Genomic DNA, 5554 nt, shown 5'->3' on the forward strand with positions numbered 1-5554 from the left:
CCCACCCCCAAAAAAAATTCAAGTTTGTTTTTAAAAACTATTTTCAATTTCAAAAATTATTTTCTACTCTAGTAAAAATAAAAGATATTTCTCAAAAATATTTTTCATTCATAAATCAAATACTAAAAAAAAATTTCGGAAAATATTTTCTACTCACCAACCAAACATGAGAAAATAAGTGAAAAATCAACTTGTTTTCCAGGAAAACATTTTCTAGGAAAACATTTTCCTTCATACCAAACACACCCTGTATCATAACATTCCTGTTTCTAGAAAAAATTCTAGAAATCAAAGAAGAAGAAACAACTAAAATGTAACCCCAGGCACCGTTCAATCAAATACAGGAGGGGCTCAGTTAACTCATTGAACAAATAAATTGGACTATTTAAGGAGGCAAGAATTTGTCAGTACCTCATCTCCTTTTCTTTTACATACTTCTAATGCTTAATGCTTAAACTTTTTCCCAAATGGATAACTTTATTGTGCATGAGTACCCTTTGCAACTATTTGTAGTGGTAAGGTTTGCATACACTCTATCCTCCCCAGACCCCACTTAGTGGGATTTCATTGAGGATGTTGTTGTTGTTGCTGTAGTAAGTGAAAAGGATTCAGTAAAAAATTCGACAAGTAGGAGACACTTAACCAAGCTTCCTGGGGTAGCCATAGTAGAGTTACCAAGTTGATACAAATAGTATTACTAACTTAGCAACCAACTAGAGTATTTCTATAAACAACTCTTCATTCCATATAATCTTAGATGCCTATTCCAGTTTCCTAGCCTCTACTTGTTTGGCAATATTCCAAGATTCACCCAATCAATTGCGCCTCAAACCTACATATTAAAACAATTTTACAAATCATAGAAAAGCATGACTATGTTTTGGTGTTCTTCCTGTCATACCATAAAATCAGATCTCATGTTTGTATATGTCCCTCCTAGCTATCATTAGAACTTGTTACCTAAAGCTTGTCAGAGTAGAACTTTGTAGATATTGACTGGTTATAGCAGGAAACAGAAAGCTTTCCTTGGTAACTCTGACAATGAAATCAGTATTTAAACAGGATTGAGTTCCATACTAGTGACAGGTATATATGAACACATCAAACACTCCACTGTGACATGTTGGGAGTGACTCCTTGAATACCTCTTGGAAACAATGAACCTTTGATCATACTCACTTCCCTTATGATTCTAATGTCGTCAACCAAGCCATTCTTAATGCAATGGATTATAATATCACTTATGGATGCTGTATATAAAATAACCACAATGTCATAATCTTACCCGAAGTAATCCTTCAAATTTGTCAAGAAGCTGGAGCCAGGGGCGTATATAGGAGGGGGTCACCGGCTTCACGTGAACCCATGGTCCCCTCCCGAAATCATATATAGTAGTGTTATATTTTTTAAAAATATTTAAATATAGATGCGTGAACCCAGACTCGAAGTATCATATAATGTAGTACGATGATGATTGGGTGCACCTCTCTAGGTGAGGTTAGAAATTTGAATCTTTTATCTATCTTGTTTTAATTTTCTTTCTAAGATTTTGTAACTGGTTTGGATAAATAAAAGTTAATTTTGGACCTATGATTTTAAAATTTTAATGGTTTTCAATAAAAGAATCTAACCGGTCAAATTTATGTCTTAGATCCACCTTTTTGTAATAGTGCACCCATTATCTATAAATCCTGAATACGCCTCTGGCTGGAGCGTCAGTTCCGTTTGATGTAAAGCATCACTATCAGGATTCATTGGTGCAGCATCTGAAAATCCATTTAGGGACTTCTTGTAGTTCTCCAGATATCTATTAACCTGAGAAAACAAATATCAAATTTTCCCAACATGGCATTGAATTTAGAAAGGGGGAAAGTGAAGTCTATATTTAAGATATCATGATATGTGCAAACATAGAATTTGAAGATAAATAAAAGTGAGGTTTTTTAAACTTGCTGAAGCCAATTCTTTTAAATCAGACTGTTTTTCTACTTCGAAGTTGTACTTCCCTAGACACACACTTGTTCTTCTAGATAGATTATTTCGTACCAAACTCAATTCAACATGTCACTGATCTCTGCAGATCTTGTAATAGTCATTTTCTATTTTTTTTCATACCAAACTCGATTCTCTATATACACACTTGTAATAGTCAGACATGACTCTTAACTACCAGAAAGAGGTAACTAATTCAATGAGTTATTATCAGATTCTGTTTTCACGTACGACTTTCTTTTTCTCTGTAAAGTTTCTAGTGCTTCCTTGACCTATTATAACCTGTATCCTCATGTGTGTTTCAACTTATGAGAGAATGCTTCTATTTGTATTCATGACTTTTTCCTTTAGTTTACCAACTTTTGTCTTATCTGTAAAGTTTTCAGTGTCTTCTTTTTGAATGGTTTCATTCAAACTCTGAGAGAGCCAAGCTTATTTAGAGGCATTCTATGCAACCTTAAAGATGATGAAAGAAGGTCTATCTGTGATCCACACAAGAAGTTGCAAACTTATATCCTTTCCTTGTTGCACGGTGCAGTGTACAACTTGATACATGGTCTCTTGTCTTTCTTTCTTTTTCTTTATTTTTAGTCTTTCTAACTCTTGTTCTTTAAGAACACGATCATAAAAATACAAGGTGATAATTAGCAACAATTGAGAACCTTGTGTTTTGAAAGATCATACATATGATACAACAGTTCATAAGTGAAAATCAGTTGTTTTTTTCAACAACTTACCAGGCTACAGTCGTATTTAAGGTCTGGGTTTGACTTCACTGCAACATAGTTTTTCTGAAATAGTTAGGGTAGGAAATCAGAAGAAACTTACAAGTATCTAAAATAACCAGGCTCGCAGGGAGCAAATACTTTACACATATATATCATGTTAAAATAGCGGGAAATAAATACACAGAGAGAAGATTGTAAGAACTACTTACAGCTTTTTCGTATGCCTCTAATGCCAGTTGAAGATTATTGTGATCCCGTCCTCCACTCAGAAGAAAGTAATTGAAATATGCACATCCTAAGGTATCTATGAACCAAATGAAGTTCAGTGAAGGACTTGAAAATTGGATTTATCAAAATGTTTATTATAGCTAAAATTGTGTGCAGATACTTGGATGTTTTCATACGTATAACATACACTTTATAGTAAAGCGGGACACTTGGATGTTTTCATAAGTAGCATACACTTTATAAAATTCCACGTACTGCGTATATGGTACTTCATGGTTCCCTGTACCAAAGTATATAATTTCTGCACCTTCATCTGTCTTAATTGTAATTGTATGCTACTTCTTAACTATAGCTAAACAATATGTGAAGGGTGAACACAATCAATGAAAAACACCAAGTAAAAATTTAGTAAATTGGTAAAGCTGAGGGTGCTAAATCACAGAATGTTTATGACACAATTATCAGAGAATCTCAGAGGTAAGTGATTAGAATCTAAAGTAGTTCCTCTTTTAACTAGATTTTGTTTGCAGTCTTACATATACAATTTCCATCCTTGTCATCCAGAACGAGCATCCTTTGGGCATATTTGATGCTTTGTTCAATGTGCTTGGCTGGATTTTCAGAAACTATGAAATAGATATACAATCAGATGAAGAGATCAGCAGCAGCCACTAAGAAAAGAAAGTAAATATAGATTTCAGAATTTTCTCCATGAGTTACTATTATCAACTTAATAAGAGACTGGAGAAATGTAAAGTATCTAATCAAGGATAGAATTAGAACTTCAAAGACAGATGTAGTGCAAAAAAATAATGGGGAAAATACACTAACTTTGAATTTTATAATCACCTAAGACAGAGTCTAAAACACAAAACAAACCATGAGAACTAGATGGAACAAAGCAAATTAACCAGAAATAAACAAAAGAATTACATTCACCTCGTCAAAGCTTCAGTTCAAGGGCTGCAAGTTCACGTAAAATTATGGTATTTTCTTTACCCTAAAAGATGAAGAATCCATTAAATGAAGGGAGCGTTTGAAGTTTAGAGAATGGAAAACTTAAGTACTGAAGAGGCAGCGAAATATAACCATTTTAAGGGCAATCTGATAGCATTTTTCAGCCCTATCGAAATCCCCTTTCTTGGTAAAGCAACTGGCGAGGCAATTCCAAGCATTCCGCAGATGCGGATTTATTTCAATCTGGTAGATAAAATTAAAGCACAATGAGAAGGAAACCAAACGCAAATTCAACAATAAACAACACATTAAATATGTAATTCTTCTTTCACTCACAGATTTCTGTAGATGACGCTCTGCTTCCTCCTTATAAACATCAGGAATCGCATTATAAAACCTTCCTTTTAGATACTCGAATACTGTACGTTCACGATTTGATTCCCTCTTCTCTGCACGAATTCGTATCACGTAAACTCACTTGATAAATGAAATTGAATGCATTTTCTTCTTCTTCTGGATAATCCATACCTTGAGGAACTGATTCGAGGACTTTGATGCACAAACGAATTTGATGCTCGATGTCAGAGATTTTATGTTGTTTACTTGACGGGAAATGCTGGTCAGCAAAATTGTAGACCAATACCGTCAGGTTAGTCAACTTTGAAATCCAATCCTCGTAGTTGAATTCTTTTAGTTGAGCAGAAACTTCTTCAATGGTAGATTTTAGATCAGTGGAGACTTGTCCTTTCTCCCTAGAAAGCTCTTCAATTGGAGTGCTCATCTTCAATGGTGGATTGGATTTTAGATCAGTGGAGACTTCTCCTTTCTCAAACCTTTTCAGTTGGAGTGCTCATGTTCAATGGTGGATTGGATTCTTTTAGATGTCTGGAAACTTCTTCAACAGTGGATTTTGGATCAGTGAAGACTTCTCCTTTCTCACTAGAAACTTCTTCAACAGTGGATTTTAGATCAGTGGAGACTTCTCCTTTCTCACTAGAAACTTCTTCAACAGTGGATTTTGGATCAGTGGAGACTTCTGCAAAGTTATGGCTGATGAAGCTCAACTACAAAGTTTATTACTGTAAAGTTATGGCGGTTATGGTTTACAACTTTTGGGCGGGAAATTCTGTTTTTAAGTGTATTCTGATTCTCATGGATCACACTTTCTTCATCTTACTATTTTAAGAAATTACACTGCCACCCCAATAGTTTTCGTATTCTCTTTATTCTCTCGTAATGTTTTAAGCTTAGAATCTCATATTCACTAAGTATTTGAAGAAATTACCCAGTCCCACTTTTTAATACTTGGTTAATTAATAATCTCTATAAGAGAATAATTTTCTCCGGTTCCAACTTGGGTCAATGGAAAAAATCACTCATTTCGATAATATAATAGATAATATATTTTCAGAAGTCTCCTATATAAATATATGGTCCCGTTAATATTATAAATTAATAATTTTTTAGAAGTACAACTATCTAAGAAAATTTAATGAAATATGATTCTACTATGTTTTGTTTTTTATTAAAATTTAAATCTAGTTGAAGCTCATCTCTAACTTTTCTTATTGCATCCAAAAGTTTCAGTGTTGTCTTTCTTAATTGCACCATAAAATTGTGAAGAGTTCTAGATGCAAGTGTTTCCTTAC

The 5554-nt window shown here is 33.8% G+C and overlaps 1 pseudogene; it reads right to left on the reverse strand.

The window, feature by feature from the left end:
• Positions 1-4937, reverse strand: part of LOC125847121 (uncharacterized) — a 9097-nt pseudogene extending 4160 nt beyond the window's left edge.
• Positions 4938-5554: the final 617 nt, after the last annotated feature.

Source organism: Solanum stenotomum, chromosome 12, assembly GCF_019186545.1.
Source record: "Solanum stenotomum isolate F172 chromosome 12, ASM1918654v1, whole genome shotgun sequence".
Taxonomy (NCBI): Eukaryota; Viridiplantae; Streptophyta; class Magnoliopsida; order Solanales; family Solanaceae; genus Solanum; species Solanum stenotomum.